The sequence below is a fragment of the Danio rerio genome, chromosome 16 (genome assembly GCF_049306965.1).
Source record: "Danio rerio strain Tuebingen ecotype United States chromosome 16, GRCz12tu, whole genome shotgun sequence".
In the NCBI taxonomy this organism is placed as follows: domain Eukaryota; kingdom Metazoa; phylum Chordata; class Actinopteri; order Cypriniformes; family Danionidae; genus Danio; species Danio rerio.
This window is the reverse complement of record NC_133191.1, coordinates 36,476,095-36,501,718: the sequence shown is the minus strand read 5'-3', so window position 1 is coordinate 36,501,718 and position 25,624 is coordinate 36,476,095. Positions and strand designations below refer to the sequence as shown.

The following is a 25,624-nucleotide window of genomic DNA, read 5'->3' as shown; positions in this document are numbered from 1 at the left end:
AGAGCAGACATCCTCTGATGACATATGACCAAACTGATAACTTACTGGAATATATAACATATATTCCATATATATATTTTTTGTTTTTTTATTATTTTTTTATTTTTTTTTTATATATATATATATATACATATACATATATATATATATATACATATATATATATATATATATATATATATATATATATATATATATGCATAAATTATACCATAATTTATTTATTCATTTAATTATTATATTTAAATTTTTTGAAATAAACAATTTTAATAATCAAAATAAACTAGGGCTGCCAATTGATTTTCTTTTTTAATAGTGCGTTAATCACTAACCATGAATGCAATTAATCTAGATTAATCGCAAATTTACATTGTAGGTTTAACTGTAATTATGCAGTGTTAAAATAAAGAAATGCATGACAATCTAGTTTAAGAACCTTTAGTTTTAGGCTATTATCCAGTGGCCGCAATGACATGTGTCTTCTTATTTAGATTTTAAATGTTGTACAGTTAGTTTCCTTTCGGAGTTTGCTCTGTGAGTTGATGCTTGTGTAACAACTGTGCTTCATGACCGCGACAGGAGACCTTTGTTTAATTGCCAATGCCATTGGGAACTTTATTGTGCAGATTTTTCATATTGGCTTATTTAAATTGGCCTATTGTTACTCGAATGAAAGCCAAAATACTGCTAGACAGACCACATAACTTTCAGATTTGGAACAACAACGAACAATATAGCTGAAATTATAGCAAGAAGCTGGGGTCAAATCTTATCAAACGTTTAATTGCGTTTAAGAAATATTATTGGTTACTCTTTTCCGATTAATTACATGAGTAACGCATTAACGACAGTCCTAAAATAAACATAACAATCAGATTTGAATAGTATGTAAATAAACAAGTCAAATTATAATCATGACAAAACAAGTGTCCTTTCAGCAAAAAAATATTACAATTTCTAATTTTAAAATAATTAAACAACAGATACACTGTTCGACCTAAGAATTTGAGTTTTTTGAAAATACAATTACAAAAATGGACAGAAAAAGATTTTTATAGATTTTTGGCTTTTACACATCATAAACATCATCTGTGAATACTGAATTCATATTTCTAATACTATGACATCATTAAAATCAACTGAAAAATCAGCCCAGAGGTATCCTCAAAATTACAAATAAAAATGTTTTTTTTGCCATTGATGGTTTAATGAAGAACCTTTAACAGTCACGCAACCTTTTGAAAAAACTTCTCCAATGGCTACACTGTGAAAACACCATTTGTTATGGAAAACTTCTATTTGTAAGAGTGTAGTTGAAAAAAACAGGTTTGCAAAAGTCTCCTGGTTTGATATTTTGTATCCAGTGCAATGACAATTTGCTATAATCCCGCAGAAATCTATCTAGTCTGAAATGTATATAATAATACTATAGTGTGAGAATGCATATGATCTGAAGTAAGGCTGTTTTTCTCTGCAGTGAAGCATTATGCAGAATTCTATACCTTTAAATCTCTTCAGAGCTCCACTGCAGTTTGAGGGCACAACAGAAGAATGGCCTTGTGAACCATTAGTTTTCAACCTGGTGACCCGCTGGTCCCTAGTCCATCTCCACAAGCTCTAATAAAACACTTATAAAACACAGCGAGTTGTGAATTATTACTGCATCACTCCCGACATGCTTCTGACAGGCTACAGTAGGCGAAGATAATTGCCCTTGCACTTGCTGCCTAATGAACATAATTACACGTTATTTCCCATTCTCCCTGTGATTAATTGTTACAACGTTTCTTTGTTGGGTTCCCGACAAATTGCCACTTCATAATGACACTATTGCCTCTCTGTCGAGCGCACAATCAAAAAATGGTTCTGGCACTTCAGCAGGCAGGCCCGAGGTCCTTGACAAGCAAAGGTAAATTGGTAAAGTAAACAGTCTTGACATTTGTTTGACCAGTAAGCAGTTAAGGCTCTTTAATTGAGCTTTTACCTTTATATTTAGCTGTAAATTACAGCAAGTTTCTTGGTGTGTGCCTGATACTTAACAAAAACAGTCCTATTTTAGCCATTCAGACATAGTGTTCATTATTGTGATGGGTAGTAATTATGGGTGGGCGATATGGCCAAAATATATCATTATTTTCCAGGAAAATTATGATTTACGATTCTTTCTGATATAGGTTTTACTATTCTGCAAGTTATTTAAGCAGTAAAGCCAAAATAATCCTTTATTTTAAAAACAAAGCCAGTGTTGCCAGATTGGGCGGTTTTGAATTTTATGGTGAGAGTAAAATATGGCTTTGGCGGGTTGACAAAATTTGAGCATTTTTCAATCATAAATTGTTATATGCTACTTATATAACAAAACATAACTGTGTGCTCCTACTAAATTCTGTTATTAGTGACCAGTGCATAACGCAAATCACGTGGGCCCACCTGCAAGAGGAGGTGAAGGAAAGTTGTTTTAAAATCTGACTCACCAGACAAATCTGACTCCCCATTGCGTGCACGTAAAACACATTTTGACGTAAGCACATATTGACAGAATTACATTTTTGGAGTGAAGTATCCCTTAATGACAAAAGCAGCAACATGTTGCGTCTATTTTTGCTCGCCTTTTAAGATCTGCATAGTACATGTACCAGGCATCTGTTTTTATGTTAACTACTTCCTTTCACTTTTGGCACAGTAAGCAAATATGCCAAATCTTGTGAGGCGTTGACAGTTTTGGTGCAATTAGACTTTAAGGATAAACTAATCCTGTAATCAGGTGACATTTTACAGGCTTTGTAGTGGCAAACTTGCATAGCGTTCCCCTCAGGTGTATGCACTTGGGGAAAAAACACAGAGCCACTTTTGCTGTTAACAGTGAGACTTTGAGAAAAACAAATGCAACTAAGTAATTTTTAATATAAATAAGTGCAGTGACTGTAATGCTACCAACTGTTGTGAAATAGCAATATCGAAACAGACACACCACACTGTAAATGCGAATAGTATTCCTTACTGTCAAAATTCTAGTGTGTTTACTTAATTTTAAGCTAATTGTTGAGTTTACTAGAAATGCATTAGTGTTGCTGACATAGTAAGGTATAAAGTTCCCATAACTAATGTAATTTGAGTAAAATTGCTTATAAGGGCTAAGCCATGCTGTTACGCATGCGTACTGGGTGGTGATTTCCCATCCCCCATCCCGAGTCACAACCAACCGCCACCCAGCACCGCCATTGAAGGACAGGATTTCATATTGAGAAGATGTACTGCTGTAAATCAAGGTAAACTTTTCGTTTTAATTACTACTTTGATTTTATTTGTATAGTATCAGTAATCTGTTTATTTCCTGCACTTTTGAAATTGTTTGCTGTTTTGTGAACTAATTAATAGCCCATGATGTTGTGACTAAACGTTTTGACCACTGCACGTTATTTGCAATACTGTCTACTTTACTAGATAAGCTATTTTTAGCTGCTTAGTCCTTTTTAATAACTATTAATAATTTGTAAAGTTAGTAGTAATTTGTAAAGTGGGCGTTATGCTCTAAAAGAGCGGGCCGCGCCATTTTAAATGATGCACTGAGAGAGCAAGAGCGCGCGCAATGATCCGTTCAAATAGATGTAAAGTTAACACATAGCTGTAGGTCTACATTTTTAAAAAAGAAAACGAAACCTATTTATCCGCATTACAAATACAGTAACGTTAGTTATCGCTGAACTTTAGTGGCGCTTGTTGTGACGAAAATATGCGTGTTTTTTTTTTAAGATTTACTTTTATGAGATCACCTGCAGGAAGCAGGCGAGGAGATCAGCTGTGATTCGGTCCGGCGTCAGCGAGCGGCTCATGACCAGACCAGTCGTTTTTTTCTCCATGATCGCCGGGGCAGCAGCAGTTTTAACCCGCCGATGCTTTTAGAACATTATAAAGCAGTTTCAGCTCAAAATGGACCCGTGAGTGTCGTAGGTAATTTAGGATTTCGATGCGATTACGATTCGTGTCACTGTATGAAGCAGATACATATTTACACATGATGCTAAAGTGTGCTTATGCTAACAATCCCTATGAAACTTAAAGATAAACTTATGAAAATGCGAGAGATATTTAATTAACTCATTTATTTGTTTTATATGCTATTTGTCTTTTCTTTATGCCGTTTGTTTATTCCAGTGTTGCCGTTACGTTATTGAGTGTTTTGTATTGCTGTAATGACAAATAAATCTGACCAGACCCGACTGAATATGTGTGATGGATAACGTTAATGATGAAGTGGTATAACTCGTACAACCAAGCACAGAAACATCCCTTTGTTTGCTCAATATCACACAAAGGCATCAACAAGCCTTTGTTATAAGCAAACTTTCTGTAAAGAAACAGGCTTTGCCAAACCTGTTAGTTTGCATTTTTAAAGAAAGTTTCGCTAATTTTTAACAATTTAGGGCAAATAAATTTGAACAATTGCAAGGTTGTTTAAAATGTAGCACACCATTAGAGTATTGTGAGTGGCATATTTGGTTTGTAATATCATTATACCCTTTATTTATTTTTTATTTCAGACTACCAGTTTGTGAGCTGATATGCAGTGGAAATGTAAGTTTTGCACTTACACATCAAAGAAAACTTTTTGAACAATACCGCACAAGCCATAGAACATATTCATGAATTGTTCTATTAACGTTACCTTGTCTCCATACTGAGTGTCAGGGTAATTTTAAATCGTTTAATGCATTAAAAGTACATTTAACAAAATTCTCAGCAAAGAACTGCATGATCAAGAATAGTCCGAATATTTTGTCCATTTGAATAATCATCTGAGGACTAGTTAGAAATAGGGTTGTTGTGTTGTGATACCATTAATTTATGTTACAATACTATACCAGCTGAAGTATGGTGATACCAAGTAGTATTGCAATACTGTAATTCATAACTTAAATCCATGAAATAAAGAAAAATGTCAGAAATAATATATTGTATATGTTATTATAGGCCTACTTGAATTTAAATAATTCCCTTATTGTTGAAAAAAGTATTTGCACATCTCTTCACCTAAAATGTATTCATTCCAGCAAAAAAAATACATTAAAATAAAGATACATAAAGAAAAGAGCATTTTTCCAACAAACCTATGCTATATGAAGTGGTCAAAAATTGTTTCCTGTTGCTATTTTGGGTTTTTCATCTATCATACTTTTTTCACACTTATTATCGGATAAGAATCCAAAGTAATTCAAAATTTCACTTTATGAGTCATTCTTTTTAATAGATTGTCACGGTTGTTGTAGCTATTATATCATATTGACAGGAACAGAAATAAACGAATTCCGATTCAAAATGAACCATCACAAAATATGCAATAGGCTACTATAAAAGGCGCAAATTCTACAGTTTTACAACCTTAGAAGGCTACCGTGACAATCTATTAAAAAGAATGACTCATAAAGTGAAATTTTGAATAACTTTGGATTCTTATTCGATAATAAGTGTGAAAAAAGTATGATAGATGAAAAACCTAAAATAGCAACAGGAAACAATTTTTGACCACTTCATATAGCCTAGGTTTGTTGGAAAAATGCTCTTTTCTTTATGTATCTTTATTTTAATGTATTTTTTTTGCTGGAATGAATACATTTTAGGTGAAGAGATGTGCAAATACTTTTTTCAACAATAAGGGAATTATTTAAATTCAAGTAGGCCTATAATAACATATACAATATATTATTTCTGACATTTTTCTTTATTTCATGGATTTAAGTTATGAATTACAGTATTGCAATACTACTTGGTATCACCATACTTCAGCTGGTATAGTATTGTAACATAAATTAATGGTATCACAACACAACAACCCTATTTCTAACTAGTCCTCAGATGATTATTCAAATGGACAAAATATTCGGACTATTCTTGATCATGCAGTTCTTTGCTGAGAATTTTGTTAAATGTACTTTTAATGCATTAAACGATTTAAAATTACCCTGATACTCAGTATGGAGACAAGGTAACGTTAATAGAACAATTCATGAATATGTTCTATGGCTTGTGCGGTATTGTTCAAAAAGTTTTCTTTGATGTGTAAGTGCAAAACTTACATTTCCACTGCATATCAGCTCACAAACTGGTAGTCTGAAATAAAAAATAAATAAAGGGTATAATGATATTACAAACCAAATATGCCACTCACAATACTCTAATGGTGTGCTACATTTTAAACAACCTTGCAATTGTTCAAATTTATTTGCCCCAAATTGTTAAAAATTAGCGAAACCTTCTTTAAAAATGCAAACTAACAGGTTTGGCAAAGCCTGTTTCTTTACAGAAAGTTTGCTTATAACAAAGGCTTGTTGATGCCTTTGTGTGATATTGAGTAAACAAAGGGATGTTTCTGTGCTTGGTTGTACGATTTATACCACTTCATCATTAACGTTATCCATCACACATATTCAGTCGCGTCTGATCAGATTTATTTGTCATTACAGCAATACAAAACACTCAATAACGTAACGGCAACACTGGAATAAACCTTCAAAACGGCATAAAGAAAAGTCAAATAGCATATAAAACAAATAAATGAGTTAATTAAATATCTCTCGCATTTTCATAAGTTTAACTTTAAGTTTTATAGGGATTGTTAGCATAAGCACACTTTAGCATCATGTGTAAATATGTATCTGCCTCATACAGTGACACGAATCGTAATCGCATCGAAATCCTAAATTACCTACGACACTCACGGGTCCATTTTGAGCTGAAACTGCTTTATAATGTTCTAAAAGCCTCGGCGGGTTAAAACTGCTGCTGCCCCGGCGATCATGGAGAAAAAAACGACTGGTCTGGTCATGAGCCGCTCGCTGACGCCGGACCGAATCACAGCTGATCTCCTCACCTGCTTTCTGCAGGTGATCTCATAAAAGTAAATCTTAAAAAAAAAACACGCATATTTTCGTCACAACAAGCGCCACTAAAGTTCAGCGATAACTAACGTTACTGTATTTGTAATGCGGATAAATAGGTTTCGTTTTCTTTTTTAAAAATGTAGACCTACAGCTATGTGTTAACTTTACATCTATTTGAACGGATCATTGCGCGCGCTCTTGCTCTCTCAGTGCATCATTTAAAATGGCGCGGCCCGCTCTTTTAGAGCATAACGCCCACTTTACAAATTACTACTAACTTTACAAATTATTAATAGTTATTAAAAAGGACTAAGCAGCTAAAAATAGCTTATCTAGTAAAGTAGACAGTATTGCAAATAACGTGCAGTGGTCAAAACGTTTAGTCACAACATCATGGGCTATTAATTAGTTCACAAAACAGCAAACAATTTCACAAAGTGCAGGAAATAAACAGATTACTGATACTATACAAATAAAATCAAAGTAGTAATTAAAACGAAAAGTTTACCTTGATTTACAGCAGTACATCTTCTCAATATGAAATCCTGTCCTTCAATGGCGGTGCTGGGTGGCGGTTGGTTGTGACTCGGGATGGGGGATGGGAAATCACCACCCAGTACGCATGCGTAACAGCATGGCTTAGCCCTTATAAGCAATTTTACTCAAATTACATTAGTTATGGGAACTTTATACCTTACTATGTCAGCAACACTAATGCATTTCTAGTAAACTCAACAATTAGCTTAAAATTAAGTAAACACACTAGAATTTTGATAGTAAGGAATACTATTCGCATTTACAGTGTGCAGTGTAATTAGTACAACAAACACTGTAGCATGATATTTCTTAAAAAGCAGATATCAATGATCCAAAAAATACTGATAAAAAATTACCATGATCAAAAATCCTCATTTGGCTTACCCCTAGTAATAATTGACAAATAAACATTTAACATTTAAACAATTATGTCTAACCTGTTTTATGTCATACTTTAAGAATCACCTCATTGCAATTTAAAGAGGTCGCTCAAACCAAAAAAGGAAATACAGTCATCATTTACCTTGTGGCAAGGTAACATTTCCTCATTTCCTGTTTATGAAACATACTTTTTATGTTTCCATGTAAACTACAACAATGACATTTTGCAAAAACAAGCAATTTAAGTTATATAAAAAAACATTAAAGTACTTGATTCTGCAATCATTTTTCTGTTCTACAGAAGAATGAAAGTCATACAAATTAAAAAAAGATATGCAGTTCACTAAACAATGACAGTATTTTCTTATTTTGTTGGTTATTTAATAATTCATCAATGAAAACATTATCACCATCAGGGAAATAACATCAGACATTAAAAGTTCTTAGCAGGTTCCCTGGGGTCATTTGCCAGGGCAATAAAGTTTGAGATGTTTTGCACAGAGAAGACTTAATTGTGAGGTTGTCTACCAGTTAAGCAAGGTCTTTCATATAAGCATTTGCTTAATAAGGCATGTGCTAATGCAATAGGATGCTTATTTCAAATCAGCCATGACAAAGACTAATTCGGGCAAAGAAAACGTACAGTAAAAAAAACAGAGAGGCGTCTAAGAAACTATGACAGAGACTTGGAGACATGAGGAATGACCCTCACACAGGAGGTAAACTGAGGTAGCATTTTTCCCCAAAAAATGTCTAAGGGCTGGGCCTGAGGAAGACAAAAAGCCGGTCACAACGAAGGCTCATGCTGAGAGGATACGCTTGTCTCTCTGCCTCTGTTAGTGCATTCCTGCAGGTTGATTGATTCACTTGAGTGGCAAATCGTTCACGTTGACAAATCATTCTATGACACCGCAACAACAAAACCGGGCCTGTAGCCTGACACCTAACCTGTGAGGAGAACCGCTGATGGTGGAATGAGGGAGAGACACAGGAAAAGGTGGAGGAGGAGTAGAAGCAGGGAGGTGGTTGACCCAGAAGAAGACGGAGGTATGCTTTTTCTGTCTCTTTCTTCCTCTCACTCTCTTTTTGGAGCAGGGAGTGATAAATTCCCCCTTAGTTCATTTATCCAGGAAAGCAAGGAGACGTGTGAGTGTGTATGTGTGTGATGTGATCCATCTCTGCGCTGTTCAGGAGAGCAGCGTGTCCCTGATCATAGACCCTATCAATCTCACTCATAGCCTGACATCACTGCCGCTGTCACAGACATCACCACACAAACCCAGACTGCTCTTCTTTACCTGCACTATGTACACACTGGGAGTTCTGGTGATAGACTGTATTATTTGTGAAAAGGTTAACAAGAAAAGATTAATGATTAAGTTAAATCACTTATGTTTAAACAAATGAGTCCAAGTAGGATTGACAGAGAATGGTGCAGAAAAAATACAATGAATGCCAGATGTGTGCGCAAAAATCTCTTTTTGATGGCAGAGGTCAGAGGATAATGAGCAGACTGGTTTGAGCTAATAGAAAAGGCAACAGTCAAATAACTCAACTAATCATCATAACTGATGTCTGCAAAAGATCATCTCTGAACTCAAACACATCAAACCTTGAATAAGGTGCGCTACAGCAGCAGATGAGCATAAAGGTGCCACTTCTTAATTTTGCAAGAATGCTATTTGTGGTCTTTTCCTTTGCATTTAATACTTTAGAAAACATGCTTTAGATGTAAAACCGGTGAATTTCAATGGAAAACAAGTTGAATGGGTAAAGGAATATAATTATCTTGGTACAATCTTTGATACCACATTAAAGTTCTAGCAGAACTCAGAAGCTGGTACTAAGAAAGTGCATCAGAGAATGTATGTTCTTAAGAAACTGAACTCTTTGTATGTAGAAAAAATATATAAACTAATAACTTTTTATACTACTTATATTGAGAGTGTATTAAGCTTTTCCTTTTTATGCTCGTTCTCCTCACTTTTCGTTAGAGACACACAAAAAAAAAAATGCCTTCAAAACGTCAAGACTTGCTCCAAGATTATTGGTTTGCCTCTGCGGAGTCTAGCAGAGTTAAATGAACAGCAAATGCTAAGGAAAAAGTGTGATAGGAGATGATTCCCATTTTCCAGATCCTTTTTTTGTTGTTTTGCCCTCTGAAAGAAAATTTAGACGCATTAAATGCTCTTCTAACAGATATAACTTCACCTTTATTCCTGAGGCAATAAGGCTTACCTTACATTTTAGCAAGTTTTAAATTTTTTATATACGAGTCCTTTCTATGTTTTGTTTTAGTACTATTTATAAAGTTTTTGTGAAGCATGCTGGATTTTTTCAATATTGTTTTTAGGTGATTTGCTTCTTTATTTGTTTGTTGTATTATGAAATACTACTGCCGTAATTTAATTGCTCCTGGTGAGATTAATACAGTTGTTAAACTTAAACTTAACTTCTGTCAGCTAATTATGGGTTTACATTAAACATCAAAAGTGCAAGATTGGTGGTGCTACAGCACATAAAACAGTTTAGATTTCTGAAAAAAAGTGTCCAGAAAAAGAATGGAAGGTGAGTGTTTACTAATTGGTTGTGTCTGAGAATTGTCACAGTGACTACAAAAACATGAACAAAACAACTTGATAGTGTTTCCCAGCACAGTGCTTGGTTGTGGATGGAAGGGCATCTGCTGCATAAAACATATGATAAAGTAGTTGGGAGTTAATTTCGCCGTGGATACCCCTGATAAATCAGGAACTAAGCCAAAAGAAAATGAATGATTTAAAGAATGAATGAATGAATTAATTGGTTGATTAATTCATTAATGGTGGTAAGTTTAATAGTGTATCACAGTAGTAAGCATGATAGATAGTTTTACTGGTGTAGTACCAAACTTTATGTTGCAGCTAAGATTCAGGTTGCTACTGGTGTAAAGGACATTTCCATGGCACATAAAACTATGAGCCACATTCTACCAATTGAGATTTATTTAAATACCCCATCCAACTTGATAAGAATTGCTGGTCAAAGTGGCCATGCATAACCCTTAATGAAAACTTACACCAGGATAATGCATCCTGTATTACTGTTTTACAAGCCATAAGTGAACATTGTGCAGTTGACATTGTAAAAGCTAAATGTAACTCAATGGTAAGATATACGTGAGGGGAAAAAAGAACAAGATAAGTGTTGAAGTGGATAGTGGACAGGATGCCAAAAATGCATTGTTGTGGTCAGTGCCACCTTGCTTGCGAGACATGAATTTAAGGTAGGCCAAAAATGATTTGTGTTCTAAGTAAAAGTAGTTTGTCAGATATTTGCCACATGTAAATGCATCATGCTTAGTTTGATTTGGCCTGTAAGATCAGAATTTGGTATAAACTACGTGAAAGAATGAATGCATCCTGCCTTGTATCAATGGTGTCAAAAAAAGTGGAGGGTTCCTTTAAGCTGGTGATGCTGTTATGGTTTGGAGGAGACTTTCTTGGCACGACAAACCTGTCTTAACTTGTTCCAATCAGATACTGGCAAGGTGTACTTAACAAAATGGCCAATGAGTTTATATATAAATATTCACAACGTATATAAAACATGGAAAACAGTGGCAAAAAAAGAACAGGTTTCCAAAATGTCGACTGCTTGTGTATGAGTCCTAACTCATAGTCCGATAAACAAAATATGCAGAGACAAAAACTCCTAAATGTTAACACCTCATAGGCAAATAAAAACAGCATCCATCCACAATGTAACTGTGAAATGGAGAAATCAGCAGACAGAAGTTAGAAGTGGGAACTCTGTTTTTTACCTGCTCAATAATTACATAGATTCAGAGTCTGTCAACATCAGAATCCGCAGCCCCCATTCACACCGACACTTTCGACTGATCAAATTAGGCTTGATCAAAACATGCCATTCAGGCAGTCTAGATCACACACACTCAGGTATACTCACTCAGCAAAGCCCAGCTCAGGCTCTGACCTTGGGAGCAATTAGCATGACTGGTGCACCCTGAGCTGAATACTGAACCTGCACTGCACAGCCGCACACAAACACAGTCCAACACATACTCTCAACACAGTCTGCACAGTAGATACATCTGCCATCGTCTGAAGTCAAACAAAATACAGATAAATGGTTTCTCTGTTCTTTGACTCTTCATCTATACTTTTTATTAGTTTTTTTCATTCATTTCATTTCTGGCTAAGTCCCTTAGTCTTATTATTAATTTTCTTATTAAAGTACAGGATTGAAACATGATCAACTCATGCTATGAAACTGAAAACTTTAGTGCATTATAACAAAATCACTATTTAAATCATAGTTCCCATAACCAACAAAGTCATTTGATTTCCTTTCCACTTGCTTATAACATGGATTTTTTTTTCATTCACTAGTCCCTGTGTTTCACTGAGCAAAAGTGAAATCTGAAACAAAATCAGGACTAGGGCTGGTTGATTGTGGTAAAAATCATAATCACGATTACTTTGGTCATAATTGTAATCACGATTATTCAAAACGATTATCAGTTGAAATCACAATTATTTGCGCACCTGAGAATTTTTTTAAAATAAATATTTCCTTAATTATGTTTAACAGAGCAAAACAATTTAACAGTATTTCCTCTAATATTTTTCTTCTGGAGAAAAGCTTATCTGTTTAATTTTGGCAAGAATAAAAGCAGGTTTAAATATTTTGAAACCCACTTTCAGGTCTATAATATTAGCCCACTTAAGCAATATATTTTTATATTGTTTGCAGAAGAAACTGCTGTTATACAATAAACTGCCTAATTACCCTAATTAAGCCTTTGAATCACACTTTAAATATAAATGCTTGTATTTTGAAAAATATCTAGCCAAATATTGTGTGTGCTTATCATAGCAACGTTAAAATAAATAAGTTATTAGAAATGAGTTATTAAAACTATTATGTTCAGAAATCTTCTTTCCATCAAACAGAAATTGGGGGGTTGCTAATATTCAGGAGGGCCCATAATTCTGACTTTGACTGCATATATTATTTTCCACCCTGCAAAGGTAACAGAAATAAATACAATAGAATAAAAATATAAAACAAACTGCTTCAAGCACCTTTACTGTAAGAAAAACACTTTAGATGCAAAAGTCCAGAGCAGTGAGAGATTTTCTCCTTTTGTTATTTGATTAATGATAAAAACAGGCGGCAGCAGGAATTGCATGCTGTCACTTTAATGGTTTCGCTTTCACGTGTCTTTTGATTCTCAACTCGTTTGTTTATTACACAAATGAGGGTTAATATAAATAATTTCTTAACACAGCGCTTTGACACCTATTTGACCATTAAAGCGCTCACGTTAAGTTGAGATGTGTGCTCTCTGCTCGTGTGCGAATGGGACCGAATGCTGACCGCATGCTTCCAATTGTGTGTGCAAAGCCCTAATCAGGACAATAGTGGTCAGAAAAGATGGATTTGAATGATTGTTAATACCAGGCATTCTCTTTTGCTGCTATCAATAGTTTGATTTTATATTTTTTGCAACCAGCTGTGAAACAAATGTCCAGATCTGTTTTGACATCTTGTGGACAAGCCAAGTAGTGCGTAAACAATTTTGCATCTGCTTACTGTCCCAAAGATAAAATCTGCATCACATATACTGTATGCATACACTACTGTGTGGTGAAAAACAAGTGTTACACTCAATGGCTTTGAGTGTAAACTAAACGAGAACCTGAATGCCTACATTGCATCTTGGGATTGTAAACCAGTTCCAAAAGCTGTAACTGCAGTCAAGGACCATCTATTCTCATCTAACTTATTCAAATCCACCCCAGCCTGAGTATCCATGTACACTTCAGCAGAAAATAAGCTTACATTGCTTTCTGACATAAACTGATACACAGACACTGGATTTAAGCTGTGAAGCATGAGTATACATGGACTTCAGTTGGTATAAGCCTATAGAAACACACAATAATCCACGATTCACAACAGAAAATGGCACATTCAGCTTATAGGCCACAAGTGTGATCTGTTTTTTTTTTTTTTTTTCCGGTGGGCTGAAAGTCAGTGAACACTATTATCGGAGATAAACCTCTCTTTTAAGGCATGTAGCCTTTGTGACCTTGACTAGGGAGGAAACAGATATAACCCAAAACATGGATGAACGTGCCACACCCATGCTTGAGTGAATTGTTATGTAGCCGTAATTTTTAAAAAAATAATTCAATAAATAAATGTGTTTTAAGACCAATTGATTGATTGAATTCGTGTCATATTTATTTCTAAAGCACTTTTACAATGTAAATTGTGTCAAAGCAGCTTAACAGAAGATTCAATTAATCTTCCCTTTGAGCTTAGAAAAGCCTCATCATATATTTTTTAAAAACTCCTAAAAACATAACTATTTAGCATGGCTTTTTAATATTATTTTAATAATCCTTTCTACTGCTTTATTTTTTAATGCAGTGTTTCGCCTACCATAATATTAGGGCGGCGCGCCACCCTCCCAACGGCTTTCCCCACCCCCCCTTGAAGTCAATTTAATTGTATTTTATATATAGCACCAGATCAAAACTTCTTTTAATAAACAAGCTAAAAAGCCGTATGTAATATGTTATTTACACAACGGCATGTGATTTCTGTCTCTACATGGTCACAAGATTACAAATTTTGCTCTCTGAATCGCGCATGGTGGAGTTCACACAGACACTCTCAGCTGTATGGGAATGAGAGTGAGCGCCACATCTGACAGGACCGAAGACGCACGTGCGCTCCCTTATATTATGCATAGTCTACAGCAGCTACAACACAAGTAAATAATGTGTGGGGGTGACCAATGTGTTCGCGTCACAGTGACAGCAGCTAAAATATATACAGATGCTGTGCGACTTGTTTACAGTTTATTGTTACGACTCACGCGAGTGATGCTCTGCTCTCTTTGTTGCAAGTGCAGCCATTGTATCTCCACTGTTTTAAGCTGATGCGATGCAGTCGCCCCTATATAAATGTATGACCTCTGCTGGAAGCTCCGCGAGTCTACCGCAAATTTATACCGGCCCCGTGATCACCAAAAATGAGTTAAAATACTCAGAAATCATGGCCACGAGAGTGAATGCAAGAGTACAGATCGCAAGAGGCACTGTAATAGCATTACATTTCTTTAGTTAAATGAATAGAGCAGTAAAGATATCGCGAGTGCAAATGTCCCTCTCTCTCATCATGAGTGATCTGCTGTCAGTAGTTAAAGATGAGCAAAATATTTAAATGGCCTTGCATGCATTTAGGCCTTTTTACATATAACAACTGAAAGTTCTGTTTTGACAATATCGCAAGTTCACTAGGGCTGCAACTAACGATTATTTTAATAATCGATTATTCTGTCGATTATTTTTTCAATTAATCAATAAATCGGATAAAAAACAAAACAAGAAAAGCATTAATTTTCAACCCTTTATTCAAAGAAGCTCACCTCTGAGCTGTTAGAATAATGATAATAATAATAATAATAATAATATTAATAAACTAGCTATTTTTGTCTTGTTTTCAATCCAAATAGCTAAATGTTTTTAAATGAAGATACATACTAGACACATGAAATATCATAAGAAGTCACTTAACCTAAAAATTAAGTGATTGTTAGCTTAAAACAAGAAATAATATTTGCCAATGGGTTAATAAAAATGATCTTAATAAGATATAATCTCAAACAGAAGTTTTTAGCATCACTTCATTTTCTCATGCCATTTTTCTTGTCTGGTCTTGATGCAAGATTTTTTAAAATGACTAAGTAAGAAAAGTTTTCTGCAGTGCAGCTATACATGACAACAGATGGCACAATAAAGGATCAAAAAAAAGGCAAGTGAATAAAAATGTGTCTTTAGTCTTGCAAAGCAAAATACTGCTGAGTTTAAAAGATTCTATCTGGCCCGGGAGTTTTTTTTTTTTTAGAACATTCACCCTTAATATTTTCGTGGCATATTTCCGACAGTCCCTTCGGCTAAACGCAAATTGCGACAGCTTAAACGGAGCAGTGCTCGTAATATTAAACGAAAAAAAGCAAAAGACAGCTGTGGAACATAGCCTGCTTTGTCTTTTTGTATGAAACACATTTTAGACCTTTTTAGGGTAAGAGTTTTTTGAGTTAATGCCGTCCATCACTGTATGAGTCAGGATCCCGAAAACAAAACCAACTTAACCCCGCCGCCTTTCTTTGGCTCAGCGCCTGACACAAAACACCAGTGCTAGGGACTTTATGGTTCTCACTTCAAAACGGAACAAAAGTTGATTTTGTAGTGATTCTTCCGCATCATCCCTGTCTTCTTTGAGTCACTGAACAAGTAAAAGTTCGTAACTATAAAGTTGAATCTATGCTTCTCTAAGTTCACCAGCCACTTACTTGCATGTATTTTGGGAGAAATTTATGAATATGAGTGCACGAGAGACGGAGAGGTGCCGTGTTTACTCCGCTCTGTGCTGAGCTAAAGTGTTCTTTTTTTTAATCAAACGTCTCCGTGTCGCGCGACACAATGAATCGATAATGAAATTCGTTGCCAACGCTTTTAGTAATCGATTTTTAGCGATTTAATCAATTAGATGTTGCAGCCCTAAAGTTTACTAAAAGCTGGCTGGAATTATTAGATAAATAAAACTTTATTTATTTTTAACATGAATATTTAATAATATAACTTCTTGTAATACACTCATTGCTATAAACAGTAGTTTATAGACCTCTTACCTTTAAGTATATGAGTATTAGATTTATAGGTGTGCATTTTAATTTCTTATGCATCAAATGTGAGCTGTCTTATGCATTAAATGTGAACTTTTTCTTGATTAAGACATGTTGAATTCTTCTATCATCATTTACAATGTTTCCAAATTAAATTGTAATTCTTTGGCGGTTCATTCCGCTGTGGCAAGCCCTGATAAATAAGGGACTAAGCCAGAGTAAAATTAATGGATAAATTATTTTCTGTAAAGCTGCTCCTGGCCATGACATGTTCACACCTAAATGGTTATAAGAGACGTGTTTAAGGGATAATATGCAGCATCCTTGATTTATTTTCTTAGGTAAGGCAAGATCTTCTCTTATGGTTCATACTTAGAGGGAAAATGTGCTTAATCAATTATAAAGCATTAGAATTAGTACTCAGTATCAGCCAATCACCATGACAAGAAATCAGTACTCTGTATCGGCTGCAAAAATCCTTATCGGAGCATCCATAGCTTTGACCTAACTTGGCTGTCGAAGCAGCAATACTCCCTCTAGCTGTTCAAAACTGATCTTAGTAAGTCAGAAAATACACCCTTATGAAAAAAAGTATATTAAAGTTAAGGTCAAGTATAAAAGTATATTTTATTTAGTAAGTATATCCATGTACTAGTAGTGTACTTGAAATGTTCTTCCAGAAGCCCATTAAGATAAACTGCAGTGACAAAAGCACTAATTAATTGCAGGTCAGGATCAATCATAAATACGAGTCACTAATATGCATTCTCATTTAAAAAAAACACCCATCTTTATCCACGAATGGATTAAGCACAAAACGGACACAGATAAAAGAGGAAAATAAAAAATAATTAAAAACATAACAAACGAAAGGCAAAAAGTACATTGTGGGAAATTTGGCAATGGGGTTAACAAGCCATTGCTCTGGCTGAACATATAGTGTTGCATTGAAGGCAACGATGACATTTCCATTCAAGTTTGAAGGGAGTAATAACAATTGTGTTTATTTTATTGAAGAAAAAGTAGGCTACTCTAAAAAGCCAAACTTTTGATTTATTCAAAAGCGATTCACGATCAGTGTATTTATCATACATGCACACAGTGCAGATTAGTTCTAATTGTTAAAAACGAACAATCCAATTTGCGTGCAGATATCAATATCAAAGAAAATTGTAAGTGGCGGTGGGTGGCAAGTGAATAATTTGCTTGAAGCAGTGGATTTTGGTGACATTTCAGCTGATCCACGCATCTCTATTATATTTCTATGAAGTGATTCATGATATAGATGTAGTGCTATAAATATATATTTTTTGGATGAATTTATCTGCCTTATTATTATGTTGCTTTGGTTTAAAATCTACCTCAGATATTATAACAACTGCCTATTAAGATTAAAAAACTCAAGAATTAAAAAAAATGCAATTAGAATTACAAGTCTTAAACCATTAAAATGTGCTTTAGCTTATGTTCTATACTGTAAGAACTCATAAAATAACTGTAATAAGTGGTTGTTGACATCACATGAAAATTAATGAGCTAAAATAATGCTAGACTCTTTATCTTAGTATAAAGCACAACAACCATTTAAATTGTAAATTTGAGTAGTGGAACAACCCACATCAAAAGACAAGTTACAAAATGTGACAACAAGATCAACAACACTACAAATTAACCCACTAAATGATGTAATTATTTCACAAGCATGCAAAGGACGGTGAAAAGTCTAGACCATACAGAAAAATAAGAATAATTAAAAAAAAATTGATAATTAACACATCTGACATTCTCAGTGGATTTGAAAAGGTAATTTGATTCAGCTTTATGGGAGAAACACATTTTTTTTAAATGTAAAATTGTTTTAACTTTTGCCATTTTTACTTGTGATTGAATATTTGTCAAAAGGTGTGCATTATACAGACCCCCTAGTTTTTTGAGATTTTGTGTTGGCTGAATCCAACGCAAAAATCAACAAAAAAAATTTAATAATCTCTTAAAACATCTAACAATAAACTATAAAATCAAATTATATTTATTTCAGTTTGTAATTGATTGCTTTACATGACTTCTAGACGTTGCATATGCGGCACATGTGCTGTATTTGAGTGTCTCAAATTCTTAAATTCCACCTGCGTGAGTTATTTACATGTGAGACATCTTATGGTGTCAATCGAGTGAATGACACGACGCAAATTGGGCGTTTCGTGCATTTGACATGCTTTAGACTGCAAAAAAAGTGGGAGCAAACCTCTAACAAACGGAGCAATGGAACAGCTTACAAAGATGAAGGGTGGTTCAAGGACGAAGGTCGCTGGACCTGACCAAATTGAAAGACATTACTTTTGCTTTAAATGTATGGCTGGTATTATGACGTGTGTCAAATCGATAAATAATTTTGTTTAACTCTTTGCCTGGCATTGACGAGAGAAAACGCTTCCCTGCAATTGACAAGTTTTACGGCAATCCATGTTTTAGCTGTATTACTGTAGTTGAAGCCCTAACGCATGTTCTGAGCAAGGTACATGATGTCACATAATCCGTGGAGTGAAATCTGATAAAGAAAATGTAAGATTGTGAGTAAAAATAATAGTTATTCAACCTTCCTTTGGCTTAATCTCTAACGTTTTAGATCTTGTCTTGACAAAAGACCAAAATAAAGAAGCTTTAGTTTTATCATTTGTGTCATGAAGATTGCTCATCTAACATAGTAGGCTACTTAATATTTTTTATATTTATATATATTTTAATCGCAAAATTTTCCTCAAATTTCTGGAAATTACCATTACAAAATCAGTCATTTTTATAGCAAAAAAATATAAACAAATAAATAAAAAATGTGAAAAACTAGGGGGTCAGATTATAGTGCCCTGATTGGCCAGGCTTTTGTTTTTCCAAGTCATTTTCTGCATCACTTGTAATTAACTGTTAAATTTTATGAGATGAAAAGGGGAAAAAGACCCAAAAAAATTGTTATCATGACATCCTATATTGATCATTGTCTGCCATCATTTCTAAATATTGCAATTGGCAAGAAAAAACCCATGTTGGTTGACCTCTATTTAAGAATAAACTTCATAGTAAGAGAAATATGAGACAATGTGAAAAAACCTTTAGGAGCAGACACAATGAGAACATACACTCGATGCTACAGTAGATTACTAACAACTCAGCAAGTATTTCTCCTCATCCTATTTTTCTCACTAAACCTGTCTGACGTTTGCATGTTTAATAACAATCAAATATGAGCTAACAAATCTGTACATAATAGCTTTCTCTCATTGCACGATAAAGATTCAGTATTATGCTAAATACCCCAGCTACAATGTGGTGAAAAGCAAGAACACTTCATCTTATTTGTCTTTCTTCTGCTTCACTAAAAACAAAGGCTAAATCCTGATTAGCGCATTGGGTTTTCTTGGCTGCTGTTTCCTTTAGTCTTTGTGATCATTCAAAACTGTGCTGTGAACCAGTGCTTCTTTTTTGCAGATAATTACATTCAGATGTAGCGTAGAGATGCATAGTTTACAGACGGTTTAGTGGGCTTAGAATAGCAGTGTGTGTAAACCTGTGGATGGAACAGTGTAATGCGTGAATGCCATGGGAAGTACAATGTTCTCACTACAGCTATTCTTTGATCTGAGTGCTGTGCTTGAACACTGATAGGGATTTATTTTTGTCTGTTTGGTGTGTGGTCTGATATTGTTCGTGCAGGGACCTATCATACTATACTTTTTTGTTGAGAGAAGTATATTGAATATATCGTTGTTTTAGCATGATTTAGATAGAATTACTATTGTGATTTTATTAATAATTTGTATGTACTCTCAAATTTATAGTTTTCTTTAAAAAAAAACATTTTTACAGATTGGAAATAAATTTGAATAAATACAGTTTGCGTTTATTTTTATATTTTTTTGTTTTTATTTTAATATTAGATTATTAGATTAGGTGACTCTGGAGTCAGATATGAGTTTCCGTCATGTCAGAGCAGTTAGTAAATCAGCATACTATCAACTCAAAAACATTTTAAGAATTAGATGCTTTATTTACACTGAAGACTTAGAGAAACTTGTTCATGCTTTCATCAGCAGCAGGGTGGATTACTGTAATGGCCTTCTCACGAGCCTTCCCAAAAAGACTGTCAGAAAGTTGAAGCTTAACCAGAAGGCTGCAGCCAGGATTCTGACAGAAGCAGAAAATCAGAGCACATCACACCTGTCCTCAGGTCTTTACACTGGCTCCCAGTTACATTCAGAATAGATTTTAAAATTTTACTACTTGTCTATAAATCACTAAATGGCCTAGGACCTCAATACATTACAGATATGCTCACTGAATACAAACCTAAGAGCTCACTCAGATCTTTAGGATCATATAAACTAGAAATTCCAAGAGTTCAGTCAAAGCAGGGGGAATTTGCCTTCAGCCACTACGCCCCTCGCTGCTGGAATCAGCTTCCAGAAATGATCAGATGTGCTCCAACATTAGGCACATTCAAATCAAGTCTGAAAACACATCTGGTTAGCTGTGCCTTTACTGAATGAGCACAGTGCTACGTCCCACATATAACACTATTGTGTCTTTCTTTTCTTTTTCTTTCTTTTATAAGCTGTTTTAACACATTTTAATCTGTTTTTAATAATTTTTATTATTTGTTTTTTATTTTCTTATACTTAATTTTTCTATTCTTGTTTATGTAAAGCAATTTGAATTGCCACTGTGTATGAAATGTGCTATATAAATAAACATGCCTTGCCTAATATTAGATTAAAATAATGTCACTTCTTTATAATCAGTGGTATATTTTCAATTATTTTTTTTTACATTTATTCATTTATTTTATTTTCTGCTTAGTTCCTTTATTAATCAGGGGTCGCCACAGCAGAATGAACAGCCAATTTCATTATTATTTTAGTTATTTCTTTATGTCAAGTTACAGTGGCCCTTAATTATGATTTCACATTTTTAGCTTAAAGGTTATTGCACACTGAATCTGAAATTTAAGTCTGTAATTTCCAAATGTAAAAATATATTCGACCTCACGTTGTGTAAATCGTATTGACATACTGTCTCTGAAACTGTCATGCGTCATTAAAAATTTCAAATCGGGTTTAATTTTTTCTGTTATTCGCATCAGAAAAAGCCATTTGAGAGGCATTTTGAGCTAAAGCTAAAGGCAAAATACAAAATGCCGCCAGTGCATAATATAAGACTTGGCGGACAGTTGAAAACCTGTATGCTGGACTCAGTGACTGGCACACTTCTCACCTGCTGCTGTTTTTTGTGTTTCTGTTTCTGCTCATGGACATTATAATAAAAAGGCATCTCATTGTTCGATTCGGTCTGTTGCTCAAATATGTCAATGTAGCCACTTATTATAATGTCTATGGTACTGCCATTTGTTTACGTACATTATATGCAAAGTATCACGACCAATGTATCAAAAATCCACTTATTTCCCAAAATAAACTTTGCATTCCGTGATAATCCCGCAAAGCTCTTTGGTAAGTAGGACTCTTCTCCCTTTCTATGTAGTAAAGGGTGAACACAATATGTAGAACATTCCCCTTTATTTTTTTACTTTGGAGAGGAAAGAGGAGAACAAAGTATCACTGCTTAATTTGACTCCAAAATGTTTTGCTTTTTTAATTAATACGCATCGGACTCCGTGTGCAAGGTTTGTCCACCTGACAAATTTTTCAGATATGAATATAAAAAAAACATACGAAAATTCAGCGTGCACCTTTAGTGTGTAACCACCATTTGAGCATAAACATCTACAATGAAAATGGAGAGGAATATATTTTTTTAAACTATTTTTAAGGCCTATAACAAATCACTGCTAGAACTCACGTCATTTTCATTTCGATACTGAGTATTAAAAAAAACAATAAAGATGTGTGTAACGATATACCATATATGTTAGAGGAGGGTTCAACGCTAAGGATTTTTTCTACTGGCCCGATCGGACCAGTGGTTCAGATTTTTACTTGCCCTGCCAATATTTTCACTGGCCCCACCAAAAACAAAAGTTAATAGTTATTTCTTAGCCACACATATTTAAAAAAATATTTGTGAATCTAGAATTTAAATAATAAAAAAATTTAATTAATGTAGTATGAGAAGTTGATCATTTGTCATTGATCTGTTGTCATTTGATAATGCTGTCTCTTCGCTGTACTGGTTGTCATGGAAAATAATAAAGTGCTCACAACATCCAATCAGATAAGAGGAACCGAAAAGCAATACAGTGCTTACACATCACAGAGAAGGTAGCATTTGAAGACTTAAAAACCTAAACGGTTTCTTGATTCTAAGACTGTATTTGCATGCAGTTGACAAATAGTCGCAGACAAATTAAACCCGTGAAGCTGGCCCAGTACTTATCGTTGAGCCCTGCAGAGTGTGACTGAGAGAAGGAGTGTATATTTGTCAAAACAATTATGAACTACCAGCTAAAACTTGTTTCTGAGTGTTGTTCTTTGGCAGAATTGATAAGCAATCAATTACTCATCATTAGAGATGGTGATATGGCGATTAAAAACAAAAACAAACAAAAAAGTTCTCTACTGACAATGAACTTCCTGTCGTACAAATGCACAATTTAATACCAGCTGCGTTTTACAGCCATTAAAATTATAAATATAGTTTTGCGTAAAAATATTCAAGCATACCTCAAAATAGTGAATGTCTGGTCCACTGGAATATCTGATTGTCATCCTCGCTGAAATATTGCAGACAGAACTTGTTGAACAAACCCATCAGCTGACTTGAACAGACCGGAATCGAATTCACCTGTTTGAACAAAACAAGCCAATCTGAATAGAGTACTCAGACAGACCAACTGCTTTGACACAGAACAAGCTGAAATGTCAAATGTAAAATAATGTTTTATTGAAAACAACAGCTCATGATGTGATATAGGGCATGAGGGGACACAAAAATTCAAATATCTTTAGTTACAATCTGTTGTGACTTTGTAGTGTCTGTGTTGATGAAGACTAATTGATTTGTTAAATGTATTTCTTTAAAAAACCTTAACCATTTCAATTGTTAATTTAAAAAAAAGAAAAGAAATAGCTGTTTTGAGCTTTAGACAGCCTAAGTTAACTGTTAATGTTACACAAGAATTAAGTTAACTTACATTGCCCAAAGACCTACAACTAACGTTATTTTTTTCCGTCAGGGGAAAAAAACAGGCATTTTAGCAACATTATTCTACAGAAGGAAAACCACATAACTGCAAAATACAGTTTACTGAAATGTCAAGGAACACAGTAACATTAACTTAACGTTACCTCACCGTCGAAGCAGCCCTCAGTTTTTCACATCATGAAAAAGTTAAGTTGTCCCGATGAACAAAAACATTCACGATCTTAAATCAAGATTCCAGATGCTAGCAACAACAATTTAGAAAACATATAAGTTTAGAGAACATTTACTTCAGAGCCCTGAACCACTGAGGCGGTCGTCGACGTAAACCGTTGCAGCTCGACTGACTAGGTTTGGCATAGACTGTATCCTTGAGCCGAGGCGGGAAATTCTTTAGTTAGCTAATTTAAAACTTTCATAGCTGTCATTAGAATGTAATTCAAATGTAATCAAACTAAGTATGTATGATAATAATATATGTTGATGTGATAATAAATTCTTAAATGATATCATCGGATACAAGAGAACTACTTTTTTAAGCGGTATAATCAATCGAAGTAGCGATGAGTGACTGAATAATGATTCTATTGTTTTGAACGATTCAAATGATTCTGTGAGTGAGTTGCCGCCATCTACAGACAGTTATTTGTCGTATTTAATCAAATCTGATGGGGCTCAAAACCTCAATAATGTGCATTTGCAAAGTTTTGTTGGAGTTCTGAAGCAGCATTAATGCATTAATTGCATTTACACAGGAATAAAATTTTGGAAAACATACAGATTTAACAAAAACATGAGATTTAACAAAAACAATTGCTACAAAAAATAAATAAGGTATTAAGAGCAAATAATATAAAACAATAAATAAATAAAAACAATGTTGATGGTGTAATTCAGTGGAAACTATTCCCCAATGTGTTTTTATTTGTCTAGTTGTAAAAACATAATTATATTTCTAAATTAATACACATGGTTTTAGAATAAAATTCTTTAGTCCTGCACCTTGCAGGCATGCAAAGATAGACTTGTACTAGTGTCAGGGAAAGAAAATAGAATCTTTTTTTTAAACTAGCCATTTATGATATATAATATTTATAATACAATTTATATCTGAACATCACATGAAATAGAAATAGGAAAACCTACTTGTTGATGGACACATGTATTTACCATCTCTACTGTAAATACATTTTCCTGAATTTCAAATATTAGGGAAAATCTGACAAATCTAACAGTAAAATATATATTTACATACTTTGTACAGTGAAGTTTTTTATTTTTCTTTAAGGACTTTTAGGGCAACTAAATGTAAAAAACAAAAGTTTTTCCAGATATTTTATACTGTTTCATTTGGCTATTAATTTAGGTAAGAAAAATATTCAAAGTTTTGGGTAAATGTTGAATAGTATTTTTATTTGTCATCACTTAACCCGACATGGTATGGGAATACATTTAAGTTATGTGTGAACAGATAGGCACATCTTATAGTGCTGGGTTGGATCCCATTTTGCCTTCAGAATGGCCCTAATCCTTAGTGGCATAAATTCAACAAGGTACTAGAAATATTACTCAGAGATTTTGGTCCATATTGACATGATAGCATCACGCAGTTGCTGCAGATTTGTCAGCTGCACATTTATGATGTGAATCTCCAGTTCCACCAAATCCCAAAGTGTTCTATTGGATTGGAATCTGGTGAATGTGGAGGCCATTTGAGTACAGTGAACTCATTGTCATGTTCAAGAAAGCAGACTGAGATGATTCACGCTTTATGACAAGGTGCATTATCCTGCTGGAAGTAGCCTTCAGAAGATGGGTACACTGTGGACACACAGGGATAGACATGGTCAGCAATAATTCTCAGGTAGGTTGTGGCCCTGACACAATGCTCAGCTGGTACTAAAGGGCCTAAAATGTGCCAAGAAAGTATCCCCACACCCTTACACCACCACCACCCTGAACTTTTGATACAAGG

At 34.4% G+C, this 25,624-nt stretch overlaps 1 protein-coding gene across 48 annotated transcripts in view; it reads right to left on the bottom strand.

Annotated features, from left to right (window-relative positions):
* The window catches only part of LOC137487928 (uncharacterized), a 100,906-nt gene extending 76,912 nt beyond the window's left edge, over positions 1-23,994 (bottom strand). For 26 of the 48 annotated variants that reach the window (XR_012392222.1, XM_073926230.1, XM_073926237.1 and 23 more), the window contains exons 1-2: positions 23,796-23,994; positions 23,172-23,292 (exon numbers count right to left, since the gene is read on the bottom strand). The gene's annotated coding sequence lies outside the window, so the exon portion shown is untranslated. The remainder of the gene's footprint in view (positions 1-23,171; positions 23,293-23,795) is intronic. The other 22 variants (XR_012392223.1, XM_073926203.1, XM_073926219.1 and 19 more) reach the window with 2 other exon arrangements.
* Positions 23,995-25,624: the final 1,630 nt, after the last annotated feature.